Below are 18,751 nucleotides of genomic sequence, written 5' to 3'. Positions count from 1 at the left end.
ATGGTAGAATGGCACTCAGAGAGATCCAATAACATGCTACAGTACATGCCGACCTTTGAACCCATCCTCCGGCATGAATGTCAATTAGACTGAGGAGACTCATTATAATATCTAAAGAAATCTTGTCAGTTGCTTGGTTAGTTATAAATAGTTACTTAGTCACTATAAAGTAAACCAATGGCTCAAATTTGACCGTGGTCTTTGACTGATTTTGAAAAAAATAAATATTGTCAATCTATCCACTAAGTTTGAGCTAAAACGAATAAGAAATGTACAGATAATCGTCATCCACACACACACACGCACGCACGCACGCACGCACGCACGCACGCACGCACGCACGCACGCACACACACACACACACACACACACACACACACACACACACACACACACACACACACACACACACACACACACACACACACACACACACACAGACGCCAGTGATTACAATACCCACTTGGGGAGGGGATGTGAAAAAAAGAAACAATCACTGCTTAAGCACTGGCACGGCTGGCTGGGTAGTGTAGAGGTCTAAGCACTGGCACGGCTGGGTAGTGTAGAGGTCTAAGCACTGGCACGGCTGGCTGGGTAGTGTAGAGGTCTAAGCACTGGCACGGCTGGGTAGTGTAGAGGTCTAAGCACTGGCACGGCTGGGTAGTGTAGAGGTCTAAGCACTGGCACGGCTGAATAAAATAAAAAGTAAAAAAAAAAAATCTAACCCTAACTAACCTTACTGTCATGCACTTGTCCTAATAAACTAACCTACACACTGTAGCACTCAACACTCTGATGAACATTGTTACTCAGCTGATAGAGTTGTGCCCTTCCTGATGACTTGTCATACAGAACTTGTAAGTCGCTTTGGATAAAAGCGTCAGCTAAATGACTAAGGCCCCGTTTAGACGGAAACGCTAGCAGGTGAATCCGCAAAAATATTTTTACGGATGTGCCTTTCGTTTATACGGAAACGGCGTTTTTACGGGGTGAAACCGCAAAAAAGTGAGACTACCTTCCAGGGTGGAATTCCTAGAAACGCAAAAGCTTTGCGCTCTCGTCTAAACTATCAAAACGTATAAATCTGTTAAAACGATGACGAAAGGGTTGTCACGGCTCTGGTCGCGCGTACTGCTTACGTCACAGGTAGCAGGTATGCGCCAGTAGCCGAGACGTAAACAAAGCAAGTATGTCTGACTATATCAACGGAGATCACCTGAAGGCTACATTGGCAGTACTTTTAACCCTTTCACTGCCACACGACAGAAGGTTAACCCTTTACTATCACACAACCGGCTGTCGTGTGGCAGTGAAAGGGTTAAATACACAAGAATCTGTCCCGCGGCGTGAGTGGACCCACTGTCTGTGAGTGACTCTGCTTTGATCCAATCACATTCCCCATCCACAGTCTGCGAATCAGAGGCAGAGTAGGGCGGGTCTTCACAGCACGTCATGTGACATATGCGCCAATCGTGTGACAGCGAGGCTCCGTCGTTAAAGCGTCGTCTGCACGGAGAATTCCACCCCAAAACGCTCGTCTAAACGTAAAATTTAAAGTGAAACCGCAAAACGACTTTTGCGGTTTCTGTTCACAAAACGCTCGTCTAAACGTAGCCTAAATGTAAATGTAGAGGTCTAAGCACTGGCACGGCTGGGTAGTGTAGAGCAGAGGTTCCCAAACAGACCATATACTAAAAACAAACCATGATGAATACAATTTAAATGATTGATGAATAATATTATGAATAGGTAATGTTATTTAGTTTTGGCTGAAAAGAATGCCTTTGTAAAACATTTAATATCAATGCATAACCTAAATGAGACATGGCATGGTTGATTGATTGATAGATTTGTATTTAGTACAAATATTACAAAGAGCATGTAGTACAGGGACAACACATACTGTTATTCAACTGATTTCCACTGCAGTCCCAAAAATTTACAAAATGTATTTATCCAATGAGTTTCTTTTTTAAACTTGAATTTTATTAACATTTACAGACAAACAACACTTAGACAATACTTACAATGACATCCATAACACAACAATGCACTAACATGGGCCCTTTGAATATGGCTGCGTTCAGCCTCCCAGACCCCCATAAGAGGGACCCCCCCCTCCCGCCATCCACCCCCAGAAATATGGCTCCCCCACATCCCAGGTCCGTCCCACGCGGGGCCGAGAACTCAGCGACACGGGTCCCTTGAATTTAATTGGGCCAGGCTCAGTAGAGGAGAGAGGGAAGGTACTCCCCCCCACCGAGCCAAGCCCGCTACCTCCCATGTCACCAAGCACCCCACCCCATGCACAACGACCCCACAACATACAAGACCCCACTCTCCCGGGCCAAACCGCGGAAACGATGCCCCCCCCCCCCCCCCCCGACATTCCCCCCCCCCCCCCCCCCCCCCCCCAGGCCCAGTAGAGGGGAGGGACAGAGACTCCCCCCCCACCAAGCCAAGCCCGCTACCTCCCATGTCACCGAGAGCCCCACTCCACGCACACCGACCCCGCAACACACAAGACCCCACCGGGCAAAGGTCAGCCGCTCTGACCCCCATGAGAGAAACCCCTCCCTCCCGCCCTCCTCCCCGAGAAACAGAGCACCCCCATATTCTGGTCCACCATGCGTGGAGCCGAGCACCCAGAGCCCCCGCACGCCCCCGCCCGATCCCCGGCCCACGAGAACCCCAAGCCCAGGCCAGCAGAAGGCCAAATCCCCACACCTCAATGGCCCCCGACCCCCCGCGACCCCAAGCCCGGTGTCCCCCCGGCCCGGCGACCAGACCGCCCAGGCCACGGCGGCCGAGGGCCCCAGGAAACCCCACCCCACCGATCCCACAACACGCAAGACCCCCCTCTCCCGGGTCGAACCGCCACCTCTGTACCTCCCATGTCACCGATATCACTATATACATTTATGCTAACATGACTTAAAAATAAAGCTGACAACACAATAAGAAAAAATTAAATGAAAATAAAATAAGCTATATAGTTAGCACTTTTTTCCCCCGTTGGCGTTTTGGAGGGGAATCAGCTCTCCTATTGGAGAAGCCCCCCCCCCTAGTGACGGAGATACCCCCAATGGAGATTCTCCAAGCCTCTCTTCATGTCCAACATTTTTGAATTCTTGTCCTTCACAAATGTCCATGTGCACATTTAAAGCAACTGCTATTCTGACATAACTCAGATTCTAACATAACTCAGAGAAAAAAGACAACATTTGGCGCTCCCATGGTGTTAGAGGATCTTAGTCGTATCCCTCTGTTCCCCGTTGGAAGGGTGAGGAGTAATGGCTCTCCTAGTGAGAGGGCTCCCCCTAGTGGCAAAATGCGCACTATATAAGTCCAACATTCGTTCTGTGGACGGCCTCAGAACTCCCGGTCAATGTTCTGAATTTGTCTTTCTTATGCACATGTTCATTTGTATTGTGTGTCACGTGTAATCCTGTAGTTCCTTCATAACCAGTCCATCGTGTATTATTCCCCAATATGTTTCCTAATCAGCGTGTCAATTTTTTTAAATAAATTTCAAATCGCTTGTCTATAACGTGTGTATTGTAAATCATAGTGTTAATTATTCTAAATTCTGGTGTTATAGTTTTATACTACTTGGGGTCAGGCCATGTGAGCGGATCGGAGCGTGAGCGGCGCGGGGCGCGGAGCGGGCGGTTTTGACGTGAGCGAGGAGTGGGTTTTAAAATGGGTCGGCGCGACGTCCGGAGCAAGAGTTCTCCTCCGCTCCAATCCACTCCAGGTCGCTCACAGTGGTTTAACACTGTTGATGTAATATACATGCAGTACAATGCCAAAGCAACAGATGGCGATGTACAAACATGAAGGCCATTTTCAACCAATGAGAAGGGTGAACCTGTGATATCCTGTTCAGGCTTTGTCACTGTAGAGACGCCCACACTCACTCCTGTTAGAAAAAGTATCGACGCCATTGTTGTTGACGTTAGCTTACATGCTAACGTTAATGGCAGCGACCATAGCATTGTGGCTCGGCTAGCCTATCATCGCTTAATAGAGCTAGTGAATGGATAAACAACGTTATTTAACATTGCAGAATGGGTACAATTACAATGCGGCTCAATACAAACAATTGTTAAGGGGCCCAGGGGGTGTAGACTGTTGTAGTTTGAGCTAATTTACACCATGCTCCAAAAACAAACAAAAAAAAATCTGCCGAGCAATCTGGCGCGGGGAGCGGGGAGCGCTCGATTCAAGGTGAGCGGGGAGCGAGCGGAGAGCGACTTGGGGGCGGGGTCAACATGATCGATTAGCGGAGCGGACCAAGCTTTAAAGAGCGAAGAGCGGATTTCTCGGCCGCGCCGATCCGCTCACGTGGCCTGCTTGGGGTAACTGTTCAATTATCTTTCCTCTGTTGTATCTATTCTCATCCCCAGGTCCCCCGTGTGTATGTTTGTATTGGGTGCTCTTCCACGTTGATTTTGTTTTGTATCTTTCCATGGATCACCGTGTCCCTTCATGCCCCTTTCTCGTGTCCCTTTGTCGTTCTTTATAGTTGATCTGCTTTGAATCGGTTCAGGTCCCCTCTTTTCCTCCTCCCGTCCTCCTCTCCTCGTCCTCGTCTCTCGGTTCTGGTCCACCTGCGCGCCCTCTCCATCCTCTGCGTCAGTGTAGGCCTAGGCCGTAGGCCTCTTTCCTTCCCCTCCCGGCACCTTCCATCCTCTCCGCGCCGTGTCCCTTCGCCACCTCCTGCACATTGCTCGGACCTGGTTCCTTTCTTTTTCTGAGTTTTCTTTATTTCTACATAGCTCCGACGCTTCATTGCCACCTCCGTTGGATTTTTCAGTGTTACATTGTATGCTCCGCATTGCTCCTAATCCAATCTGCATGGTGGCCTGGTTAGCCTCTATGTTAGCTTGTAAGCTAGTTCTTATGTTAGCCTGTAGCTTCTCTGCATTGACATTCAGCATCCCGCTAGCTTGTTCTACCTGTTGTATCATTGCCTCGTGTTGAGTCTTTTCCATCTGTGTATTTACTTCATCTGGGGTTGCTTTTCTTTCATTTGTCCTCGTGTTCATTCTTCCTTCTTTCTTTTGTCCTTGAATCTTCACTTTTTATTTCGTTTTGAATTTGAATTGATATTCATTGACCGGGAGCTCTTTCATGTGGCTGCTCACCAGAACGTTGCAAACCGGAAGTCCTATCCAATGAGTTTTAACAGGATAATAAAAGCATGGGCAAGAATGCATTAGCTCAGTCAAACTTTCATTAAATTAAAAACAAAGAAATATGTATCAGAGCTTAACCCTTCTCTTGTGTTTCTGGTCAAATCTGACCGGGTGACTTCGTTTTGTAATCATACATATTGTGTTTTTCATCCAATTGCCTCAAGACCTTATGTTATCCTCCACACTAGGCCTCTGAACATATACAATTGATGATCACCACTTGCATTGCATTTTGAGTGATTTATTCAACAGCAGTGACACACACACCTATGATGTTTTCGGTCAGAATTGACTGCCATAGGAAATGAATGGGTATGAGTATATTATGTTCATCCTGCAGATGGAAAACATTTCCACACACACACACACACACACACACACACACACACACACACACACACACACACACACACACACACACACACACACACACACACACACACACACACACACACACACACACACACACACACACACACACACACACACACACACACACACACACACACACACACACACACTCTCTCTCTCACACAGACACACATACACACTCTCACACACACCCACTCTCTCACAGACACACACACACACACATGCATACACACTCTCATACACTCTCACATACACACACACTCTCTCTCGCTCTCTCACACACACACACACACACACACACACACACACACACACACACACACACACACACACACACACACACACACACACACACACACACACACACACACACACACACACACACACACACACACACACACACACACACACATACATTTCTTGTGCTTATGTCCCCCCACACCTTCCAGACAAGACAATTTACTCTAAGTTACGGGAACCTCTCACTTTCTCATGCTGCAATGATATAAATGTTTCAAGTTCAAGTTTCTTTAATAGTTGTCATACAGAAGTACAGAATACTTTTATACAAAATGCTTCTTACTGTTACGCTCCAGAGACTGTGCAAGACAAGATAAGTATGAAATAGAATAACATAGTATAGCATGTAAATTAGAAGTAAAAAAATGAGGTCACAGTGTTCAGTATAGACATATGTACAATGTTCGATGCAGAATAGACGTAACTGAGTTACCATATAATATACAATACTATGCGGTGTACTAATATACAATACTATATAGTGCAAGGCAGAAATGGGATGAGGTGCAATTTAGGTACAATTTACAGTAGGTGTACGAGTTGTAGTGCAAATCCTTTATCAATAAATATAAAGTGTGTTTGTGTGTTTGTGTGAAGATATGTATCATATCTTCTCATAGGTGCAAGCTCTGTGCCCCTCGAGAAATAAAAACCTCTCACTTTCTCGCACTGCAATGATATAAATGTATCATATCTTCTCACAGGTGCAAGCTCTGTGCCCCTCGAGAAAAAAAAACCTCCCACTTTCTCGCGCTAAATGCCCCTCTCATGCATATATATTTGTGCCTTGCTCTCATTTGACTCATTGACACAATGAGTAGGCGATAACATAACACACCCCCCCTCCATATTACCAGCCATAAGCATTAGTGTCATAACATTCATAACATAACACCCCCCTCCATATTACCAGCCATAAGCATTAGTGTCATAACATTCATAACACCCCCCCTCCATATTACCAGCCATAAGCATTAGTGTCATACCATTCATAACATAACACCCCCACTCTATATTACCAGCCATAAGCATTAGTGTCATAACATTCATAACATAACACCCCCCTCCATATTACCAGCCATAAGCATTAGTGTCATAACATTCATAACAACCCCTCCATATTACCAGCCATAAGCATTAGTGTCATAACATTCATAACATAACACCTAATGTATCTTCTCAATGATTCTATAGCTATATGATCGTTCTCTAATGTATAGTGGAATAGCTGCTTACTCTGCTGTTGTATCACGTTATAGTAACAGTTCATTCAAATGTGGTCCTTTGGAAATCACGTGGAGGCGGAGACAGCGCTGCGGGTGAAAACGGTTCTGACCGTTGTTTTATTGGAATATCCAACAGCTTAAATTATCTGGTTCACAGCATCAATTATTTTCTATCTCTAATCAGCTTTTCCCGGAGGGCTTCTTAGTGGCGTCTCTTATTCTCGAACTGGTGGGGTGGATTCTCCGTCTCTGCTTTTCCGTTCTCCCTGCGTGTCTCTCTGCGTCTCGGTGTCTCCGTGTCTCTGTCTCTCCTCCATCATTCAACCTGTAGGTTTTATAGAGAAGAGAGAACCAGAGAAGAGAGAACCCCCCCCAGCCCTTGCGCCATCCAGTGCCGTCACCCCAGAGAGCCTGCTTTCCTATTGGCTAGAAGGTCTCCCCTCTCAGTGATTTGGGTCTTGCGAAACAGCGTTACAAGGTGACCTTACAGAGGGGATATGAACTAGTTTCCTTTTAGAATGATTTACCCAAGTGTCCCTGAATGCGACCCTCATACAGATGGAAATATAGTACCCATTCAACCTAACAGTGGGTATCACAGAATGGCCTGTTTGGTCTGCTTAGCTAAAGTAAACAGAACTCGGATGTTGGCCTTTGACTTAAAAGTTTAGTTATTTGGCGCACCATCCCTGTTCGTTGTGGAGGAAGATGTGTCATCTGTTTGCCATTTGATCTGTTCTTATTTTTATGGCACTCTGGGCTTTTTCCTATAGCTGCTAGGTGAAGGGTGAAGGGTTGCACTATTAGCTTTTGACTGAATTCTCCTGTGGCCTTTTCCAGAAACCGCTAGATGATTTTAATCCCTCCTGTAATGCTTATACGGGTCATTTTGATCAATTTCGACTGAGGCCAGTTAACAGCCTTCTTGTTGACTCAAATGTATGGTTAACCTAACAGGTGATTTGGCATGGCTGTGAGTCTCTAATTTTCTAAGAGAAAATAACCTAGTTCTTTGCTATTTCATATATGTGCATAATTTCTATTGTTTAATTTACAGGTTTTATTTAGATAAATATACGACACACCCCCCCCTTTCATATTACCAGCCATAAGCATTAGTGTCATAACATTCATAACATATACTGTAGTTGAAAGTACACAATGAAACACAAGCTTGCCTTTGTCAAATCAATACATCCCATACATCATTGGGACGGGAGGGATCTAAGGTACAACACTAACTAACGGATTTCCATCTCCAGTAAACACAGCCTACATGGCAAGCATTTTTATAATATACAGTAATGTACATAGGGTCACATGAGCAAGGACTGCCCCGAGAAGAGTAGCTGCCGAGTCTGCCAGCTTATCCACCCTACAGTTCTACATAATAATAACCAAGTGGCCTATGAGGAAGCAAGGTACAAGAAGGAGACATCGGATATCAAGCATCGGATGCCAGTGCTAAGGTCAGTGGAGGCATCAATGCAGAAACGGAGACCTGCAGAGTTACTGGGGCCGGCAACGTCGAAAGCATCTTGGCTATCGTTCCGGGCCACATCAAAGCCAAGAAAGGCAACCAGATGGTGGCTACCTACGCATTCCCCGACCCAGGCAGCAACGTCACTTTCTGCACAGAGTGGTTAATGGCAGCGCTTAACGTCACTGGCAGGAAGACAAGTATCCTGCTAAAGACCATGGGAGGCGAGCAGGTTGTGAGCCGCCAGATGGTGTCTGGTTTAGAAGTCTGTGGCTTGGACAGCAACAACTTCCTAGAGCGACCCAATACCTTCTCTCAGAAGTCAATACCTGCTAGTTACCGGAACATCTCACTGCAGGAGGAAGTCGATAAGTGGCCTCATCTCAGTGAAGTGCGAATCCCGAAGATCCAGGCGGAGATAGGCCTTCTCCTCGGGACTGACGTACCCAAGGCAATGGAACCAGGGCAGGTGGTACCCAGCGTTGAGGAAGGGCCATTCGCGGTGAAAACGCGATTGGGCTGGTTCGTCAATGGCCTCCTCAGAGGAGTAGATGGCCATGAAACAACCAGTGGACTCATACAAGTCACGTCCAACTGCACATCGGTGACCACGCTACATGAACTTTGGAGTCAACAGTTCAAGAACGACTTCCCAGAGCGCCAAGACGACCGGCTTGAGAAATCGAGGGACGACATCCAGTTTCTGGAACTGGTTGTGCGGTCTGTGAAACTTACAGATGGACACTACAGCATCGGCCTACCAGTGAGGAACGCAGTCCTCAAGATGCCGAACCGCAGAAGAGTAGCTGAACAGCGAGCTCTCAACTACAGCTCTCTGCTACAGAAGAGTGATGACAACAAGCTTCGTGTTGCCTTCGTCATGGCGAAGGCGAGAGTGGCCCCGCTCAAGCCCCTCACTATCCCGCGCATGGAGCTAGCAGCTGCCACCATGGCAGCGCGCATGGACAGGCCATTGAGATCCGAGCTGGAGCTCCAACTAAACAAATCTGTGTTCGGGTACGACAGCACCACTGTGCTCAAATACATGACAAACAGAACCAGTAGGTTTCGCGCCGTCGTGGCGAATCGAGGGGAGACCATCTTGAAGGTGTCAGAAGTGGGACAGTGGCGGTACGTAGATACGGCAACAAATCCGGACGCTGACCACGCATTGAGAGGACTCAATGGGGAATCATGCCTGCGCCATGAGACTTGGATACAGGGGCCGGAATTCCTCACCAAGTTCGAATCATGCCTGCGCAATGAGACTGGGATACAGGGGCCGGAATTCCTCACCGAGCCCGAAGAGGAAGGGCCTCAGAACCCAGAACCCCATGGGGACCTAACCATGGAGGACCCAGAGGTAAAGAATGCCGTGGTCAGCGCTACTGCAGCTGAAGAGCAGTTCGACACAGTTCAGCAGTTCCTGGAATATTACTCCAATGGGAACCGTCTCCAGAAGGCAGTCGGTTGGATGCGGAAGCTTAGAAGCACTCTGCTGAGGCGGTGCCGCCCGAGGAAGGAGATGAAGGCTTCGCTCACCCAGTCTGGGGTACAGACACAGATGGAGATCTTCAAGGCAAGCCTGGAGAAGACCAACCTCACTGTGGGGAATATAAAGGAAGCAGAGCTCGAGATCTTCGTGAAGAAGAAGCTGCATGAGGCGGTGGTAAAGACCGCCCTCCTACGGTGTGCCATGTACTAGTGACCTCTGGCACCGAGTTTGGTTGGGCTCCTTGGCTTTTAGTAGTTGGTGGGTGTATCATAAAAGAAAGAAAGAGAAGACAACATGAGTGGTGTTTGATTCACACCACCTTTCCAAGACACCACCATGGCAAACTCTGGAGTGAAGTGGATTGTGGATCGACTTGAAGATGTTTTTTTTGTGTTTTGTCCAGAAGACGGAAATATGGACTTTTGAAGAAGAATGGCCAGCTATAATGAACACTCACCTGACCAGGTTATTTGTTTTGTAATTGTGTAGACACAATTAGGAGCCGGTGTAAAGGCCATATGAGTGTTTTGGTTATTATTATTATTATTATTATTATTATTATTATTATTATTATTATTATTATTATTATTATTATTATTATTATTATTATTATTATTATTATTATTATTATTATTATTATTATTATTATTATTATTATTATTATTATTATTATTATTATTATTATTATTATTATTATTATTATTATTATTATTATTATTATTATTATTATTATTATTATTATTTCAAATAGAAGGATATGATTTATGGGAACGTTATGATTTATCTGTGTAAGAGCCAAAGCTATATATATTTCGGGTATTGTATTAAATGAATGTTTAATATTGATTGGATTTAGATAAAGTCGTTGAACCGTTGTATTTGTCATAATAGGGCATGCTGGGACCTAGAACCTTCTAGAATCTAGAGCGTTGTGGTGATGTCATAATAGATCTTTCTGGAACATAAAATAGACTGGAACATTTGTGGTGATTTCACAATATACTTTCTAGAACATAGTACATTCTAGAACCAAAGTATGACATCATGATAGAACGTTCTGGAACATTCGTGATGTCACTGTATGATGTCATAACCGATCTTTGAACTTACTGCAAAATTATAACATGAAATTCACTCCTAGTGTCATTCTGTCTGCCACCCCTTGATTCTACTTGCTTTGACTGTTCAAATGAGATGTCAACCATCAAAATTGGATACAGGGTTCCAGAGATATCACTGTGCAAAACACACCGGCCAATTTTATATGGGAAGGGTAGTATGACCGAATGCAAGAGAAGGGTTAAATAAAAAACGAATCATGATGAATTGGTTGGTTTCAAAATCTGTTTAAAACTGCTAAGTGAGTTACTACAATTGCAATCAAGAGTTCAAATCCATTGAACAAATAATCATATTCCTGTAAATCTGAAATAACAAGACTACCAATGAAACTTCAACACCAACACTTTAACTGCCAGAAGACGTTTTTAGGCGTCCTTCCCCGCCATGCTCAAGTTGCCGAAGACGCCGTAACTCGTCTTTGATATCAATATTTCAAAATCTGTGATCGGAATCATATTTCCTTTCCGGGGCCCTAAGACACAAGTGTGATCTCCTCTCAATCCTCTAGCGGTTCAAGACCGCCATCTGGTGGCCGATCGGCAGATCGAAAAAACGGATGTTACCTTTAACCCGGTAGGACTCACTCCATATGGGGTCCGGGCACTCGCTAGTGTTAGAGAGACTCAGTCTTCACACAGTGAAGATCGATCGCTGCAAATAACTCGAAGAAACAACATGATTTGGACATATATATTATTATACAACCTGGAAATGGACCGGATATTTCTATATCCCATAATAGGAAAATGTCTGTTCCACGCTCATCGCCCAACGGCGCGAGGAAGATACGGTAAGATTCAGCGTTATTTTTCAATGTGTACGATACTAACTGCTATGATGAACATTTGACCCACATTAGATGAATGGTATAACGCTGCCCACGGAATTATAAACACCCCCTCTGCCATCCGGTCAACATCAGATTACGTGTAGTAACTTCCAGAAGTCCGTCCAGTTGGATTTTTTTTATATCGCGCCGATTGCTATCAAACTGTATTTGATCATCAATATAATGCTTTTGGGGCTATAAATCACGTTCTGGAGAAAGCTGCAGAAAGAGATGAAAACATACTTATACTTTAGACCATATTTTAGTATGAATATGTGAATGAAAAAGTTTAACGTTGCTTCACCCTGAACAATACATATAGGACATTGAATGGGCCCTAATAATGGCAATTTAGCAATAGAATTTAAAAAGTTATAGCCCTGCAAAGAAGGGGAATTTCTCCATAGACAAATAGAGCCAGCAACCTATGGTATATCATGAATTTAGCCTTAGGCAATCAAAGTGTTAATTTCTATTCTCGATGAACAATATTATGAATAGGTATGTTGTTGTTTTGGCTGAAAATAATGCCTTTGTAACAATGCGCAAGCAAACCTGAATGAGACATGGCAATGCATGTACATTTGACCAGATGGATAATTCCTCTTAATTGTTCTTGTTTACATGTCCAGTTTTGGTTTTATGTAAAGGGTTTTTTTTAATAATTTTTTTTACGAGTGACATGGGGCCCCTAAGGGGGGTTTCCTACTGTCATTTCATTGCATATCATACATTGATTATTATTATTTACTGCCATTTATGTTTATTATGTTTATTGTCTGTGTTGTCATTGTTGTCTCCACTTTGTTAGACTTGTGTTCCCCTGTCTGTGTTTTGTAAATATGTTTTAGTCTTGTTGTTCAATTTCCCAGTGTGCTCTGTGTTCTTTTCAACCTCTCCCTGAGGCTGGAGAGGGTGCCCCAGCTCTGGAAGACCTCCTGCATTGTCCCGGTGCCCAAGAAGGGACGACCCAGCACCCTCAACGACTACAGGCCAGTCGCTCTGACGTCACACGTCATGAAGACGTTTGAGAGACTGGTCCTGCAACACCTCAAGCCCCTGGTGCGTGACTCCCTCGACCCCCTGCAGTTTGCATACCAGGCAAACATCGGGGTGGAGGATGCCATCATCTACATGCTCCACAGAGCGTACACGCACCTGGAGAAGCCGCGCAGTGAGGATTATGTTCTTTGATTTCTCCAGCGCCTTCAACACCATCCAGCCGTCACTGCTAGCGGAGAAGCTCTCCGCAATGCAGCTGGAGCACGGCTTGGTGGCCTGGATCAAGGACTACCTCACTGAGAGGCCGCAGTACGTCAGACTAAAGGACAGTCAGTCTGACGTACTGGTGAGCAACACCGGCGCCCCCCAAGGAACTGTGCTGTCACCAGGCCCGGACTGGCCATCGGGAGCACCAGGAGTTTTCCCGGTGGCCTGGCCTGCACAGATAAAAAAAATAAATAATTATATTAAAAAAAAAAAAAGATTATATATATTTTTTATTATAATTTTTTTAATTTTTTTTGCCAGGCCATTGTTTCTAGTTGTGGCGGCGGCGCGGCGCGATAGTTAGATAACCTAGGTGAGTGGGGAACAACCAGGATTTCACTGTCTGTGACAGAGTTGGAGAACTATCTCTCTCTCTCCCTCACGCGGATCACACACAGAAATGGAGCCATGCTGCCGCTTGTGATTGGTGGAGGCAGGACCAGGCGATACAACTGATTGACAGCGGAGGCGGCGAATGGAATGGCAGATAAAGAGAAAGTCAAAATAATTCAAAGATAATTCAAAGATTACACACCTTTGCCACATTGGCTACAAACATAATCACTGCAAAGTTATCAAAAAAATAAGAATCTGATCAGACACAAGGGTTAAGTTGTTGTTCCCTTTCTAATTTCCTCAAAAACATCTAGTCTAGTTAATGTGATCAATATTATTTGACAATTGATGCTTTTTGTTGGAAATTTCAGTCAGTGAGCTCATACTTTGAGCTCATTTTATAGTTAAAATGATTGAGACAACGCAATCTTCTGTCTTCGTTGTGCATGCATGCGTGTGCTCACCACACGCGATACATGTGTCACTATTCTGGCAGTGGCTACTGTTATTATAGTATTGAAATGAAAGGTCTGTTATTTAATGTTTGTGTAAAGGGCTATTTTAACTGTTGATGGGTAGTGCATCAGTAAAGTGAATATGGTATTGTGCTCTTGCTCTGTTTGAATAGGTGGAGAGAGTGGTTAACTGTATTATAATAGTAAATAGAAAAATATGTTGTGCGCTTGCTTTTTTCTTTTTGAAGGTGGAGAGAGTAGCATTGCTAGTGCCACAACAGTTTTATTTGAGGTTCATAAGAGTACATTGTACTAAGCAATTGTTGGCTCATTAGTTTGTGATTCACATGCACTAAAATTCACCAGAATGCTGTCTTTGTAACAAAAAAATTCCGGGTGGGGGACCCCCAGACCCCCCGCTTAAAAAGTGGCCTGATTGCGGCTATATTTCGCGCTATATCTCCCGGTATGAATTATTTCCCCAGTCCGGCCCTGGCTGTCACCCTTCCTCTTCACCCTCTACACCTCAGACTTCTGCTGCAACTCAAGCGGGTGCCACCTGCAGAAGTTCTCAGACGACTCCTCCATCGTAAGCTACATCACCGACGATGATGAGGAGGAGTACAGAGCCCTGGTGGAGAGCTTCGTGGGGTGGAGCGACAGCAACCACCTCCAACTCAACACCAGTAAGACCAAGGAGCTGGTGGTGGACTTCCGGAGGGGCAAGAAGAGGCCCCCCCCGATTCCCATCACCATCCGAGGGGTGGATGTGGAGGTGGTGGACTCATATAAGTTCCTTGGGGTACACCTGAACAATAAACTGGACTGGTCGGATAACACAGAGGCCCTCTACAGGAAGGGACAGAGCAGGCTGTTCTTCCTGAGGAGACTCAGGTCCTTCAATGTGTGCAACAGACTGCTGCAGTCATTTTACCAGTCTGTAGTGGCCAGCATCCTCTTCTATGCTGTGGCATGCTGGGGAGGCTACATCAACTCAAGGGACACCAACAAGCTCAACAAGCTGGTGAGGAAGGCTAGCTCCGTGGTGGGAGTGGAGCTACCTAGACTAGAGGTGATGGCAGAGAGGGGGATGATAAGGAAGCTGGCTGCCATCATGGAGAACCCCTACCACCCCCTCTACGACGAGCTAGTCAAGATGAGAAGCTCGTTCAGCCACAGACTCATTCCCCCCCGACACTCAACTAACCCCCTCGGACAGTCCTTCATACCAGCGGCCATCAGGCTCCACAACAGTGGGCAGCGACTAGCAGCCTCCAGGCCCCACAACAGGGGGCAGCGACTGCTACCAGACATTGACCTGGGACTTATAGGAACCCAAGGAGGACAACCTACACTACCTTAGGCATACTGCACCTTATGTGGATACTGTGATACTGTGATACTGTGAATAATGTATATTTCAGTGGATACTGTGATACTGTGAATAATGTATACTCAGTAGATAGTAGATTATAACACTACCCTATGCATACTGCACCTTATGTGACACTGTGAATAATGTGAATATATATTTTTTTTCAGCTAGTTAGATAGTAAATTATACTGACCAAATTGACATAATTGTTTACACTGCCTGTGTTGTTTTTACTACCTGTACCACCCCCCCCCCCCCCTTCCCCCATGCTGCTATGATGCCTGAATTTCCCCAAGGGGATCAATAAAGGAATATCTTATCTTATCTTTCTGTCTACCACACCTGTGTCCTGTTTGTAATTACCCTCTGTCTCTAATCAGTGTCTGTATATTAGGTGTTGTGGGCCAGCAGTCACTTGCTGGTTCATTGTTAATTGTTACCGTTGTTGTCAGTCGCGTTTGTTGTTTTCTGTTTTAAGTAAAGACCTTTATTATTCATCACTACGCCGTCTCCTGTTTCCTGTTATACCTCTCCGTTCTACACTGCAAACTGAGTTCCACCACATCATGCCAGCAAAGCGGCACCACCGTAACACACTGGGGCGTCTGGGTAGTGTAGAGGTCTATGCACTAGGAGCGTCTGGGTAGTGTAGAGGTCTAAGTACTAGGAGCGGCTGGGTAGTGTAAAGGTCTAAGCACTAGGAGTGGTTGGGTAGTGTAGAGTTCTGAGTGGCTGGGTAGTGTAGAGCAGGGGTTCTCAACCTTTCTGCTGCCAAGGCACCCCTGTGTTCAATAAAATATTTCAGGGCACCCCTACATACGATAAAGACTTTTCCGGTCCTGTCTTTTTTGCTACAATGATGACAAAAGTGCTTGCTTTCAAAATAATGTTAGAAACCGGGAAACACATTTGTGTGTATATGCCTAATGCATTATTGACAGGTGTTTCAGGTCTAAATGGTTAGTACTGTTGACATTACACTGCTTGTAGTAGTAAATCAAATAGCATATTTCTTTAAATAAAATGACAGAAAATGATCACTAAAGTGCTATCTGTTGCACTGCACACTTTTCCATAAAAATAGCATTATTTGGATAAGTGTGACCATTTCTCAAAAACAGAAAATCATGATTTTTTTTTTAAATACAGAAAAGGATCACTAAAGTGCTATCTGTTGCAGCTGCACTGTTCTCCATAAAAATAGCATATTTGGATAAGTTTGACCATTTCTCAAAAACAGAAAATCATGTATTTTTTTTAAATACAGAAAAGGATCACCAAGTTACCATTTCTCAAAAAATATAAATAATACAGAAAATAAGCACTCGTTCACTCAGTGGACATTTCTAGCTCAATGCGAGGTCTGCTGCTGCTGGCTAATAATACGGTCAATACGTGGGGAGATCTTTGACAAGGCAACACGCATGTCATCCTCAAGGCTCAACTTGGCCCTATATTTTGTTTTCAGAGCTGTCATGGATGAAAAGCCAGCTTCACACAGATATGTGGTGCTGAATGGTATCAACACCTTAACTGCTGCATCATGAGATACTTGGTACTCAGCACCACACTCTGAAACTAGCTCTCCAGGTGGTATCAGATGAGATTTCAATGAGTTCTTCCAAGAGTTTGGATGGAGATGTGTCAGGAAGCTTTGTCTCAATGTTGTCTGTAAAGGTTTTTTGTATCCAGAGTAACTTGGTGATCCTTTTCTGTGTTGTATTAAATAATGATTTTAAGATTTTGAGAAATGGTCAAACTTATCCAAATATGGTATTTTCATGGAAAACAGTGCAGCTGCAACAGATAGCGCTTTAGTGATAATTTTCTGTAATCCAAAAAGAATATTTTTTTTTCTTTTTTTATAAATCTCAAGGCACCCCTGGCAGCTCTCTGCGGCACCCCTGTTGAGAACCGCTGGCGTAGAGGTCTATGCACTGGGGTGTCTGGGTAGTTTAGAGGTCTATGCACTAGGAACGTCTGGGTAGTGTAGAGGTTTAGCACTAGGAGCGTCTGGGTAGTGTAGAGGTCTAAGCACTAGGAACGTCTGGTATAGTGTAGTGGTCTAAGCACTAGGAACGTCTGGGTAGTGTAGAGGTCTAAGCACTAGGAGCGTCTGGGTTGTGTAGAGGTCTAAGCACTAGGTGCAGCTGGGTAGTGTGTAGAGGTCTATGCACTGTGAGCGTCTGGGTAGTGTAGAGGTCTAAGCACTAGGAGCGTCTATAGTGTAGAGGTCTAAGCACTAGGAACGTCTGGGTAGTGTAGAGGTCTAAGCACTAGGAGCGTCTGGGTAGTGTAGAGGTCTAAGCACTAGGAGCGTCTGGGTAGTGTAGAGGTCTATGCACTGGGGTGTCTGGGTAGTGTAGACTGTAGAGGTCTATGCACTAGGAGCGTCTGGGTAGTGTAGAGTAGAGGTCTAAGCACTAGGAGCGGCTAAGCACTAGGAGCACTTTGATGAACATTGTTACTCAGCTAATAGAGTTGTACCCTTCCTGCTGTCTTAAACTTGTAAGTCGCTTTGGATAAAAGCGTCAGCTAAATGACAAAATGTAAATGTAGTGTAGAGGTCTATGCACTAGGAGCGGCTGGGTAGTGTAGAGGTCTATGCCTACCACCGCAGAGACCCGGGTTCAATCCCGGCAACAATACTTCTGGCTTGGTCAGTCATTCATACAAACACAATCAGCAGTGTTCACAGGTGGAAAGCCAATGGGGTATGAGTCCTGGTCGTTGCAACAGTGACTCCTACTGGTCAGTCCCTGCCTGTTCAGCAGGGGAGATAGCGTGAACCTTCACACGAGTTAAACTCTCCCAGTAAAACTCTTTGCTGTCAGGTGAAATGAAGCAGCTGGCAAGTGGCAACTCTGCATGAATCAGAGGAGGCGTGTGGTAGTCTACACCATAGATATATAAACACTAGATGGCTCAAGGCGGAGTCTCCCGCGTAGTTCACCGGCGGCCATCTTGCTTGAGTGGACTACTGCTTTAAGGTGATGATCTGCACAAACAAAAATACTCTTAACTCGCTGAAATCTTGACGGATTTACAAACAGTTTGGTTTATTACAAACATTATTAACATGGCTATGATTCTTGCTTGGACGCATTTTCTTTTATAAATTACTTTCTTTTTTTATATCAAAGTCCATTATAAATATGCAGTATGATAACTACATCTCTGACGTTTTTAACAAACCAACCGGTTGAAAATTTTGCAAGCTATGGTTATTTCAATAGTACATGCACCATAGACATGCATGTTATGAGTGGGCATGCTCCACCCACGCAAGAT

General features: G+C 44.9%; 1 protein-coding gene across 1 annotated transcript in view; it reads left to right on the top strand.

Annotated features, from left to right (window-relative positions):
• Window positions 1-18,751, top strand: part of LOC311226229 (gamma-aminobutyric acid receptor subunit rho-1-like) — a gene marked incomplete at both ends in the record, with an annotated part of 121,598 nt that overhangs the window by 15,576 nt on the left and 87,271 nt on the right. The gene's annotated exons all lie outside the window — the stretch shown is intronic.

Source organism: Notolepis coatsorum, assembly GCF_963971535.1.
Source record: "Notolepis coatsorum genome assembly, chromosome: 3".
Lineage (NCBI taxonomy): Eukaryota > Metazoa > Chordata > Actinopteri > Aulopiformes > Paralepididae > Notolepis > Notolepis coatsorum.
This window is presented reverse-complemented; position numbering and strand designations above follow the sequence as displayed.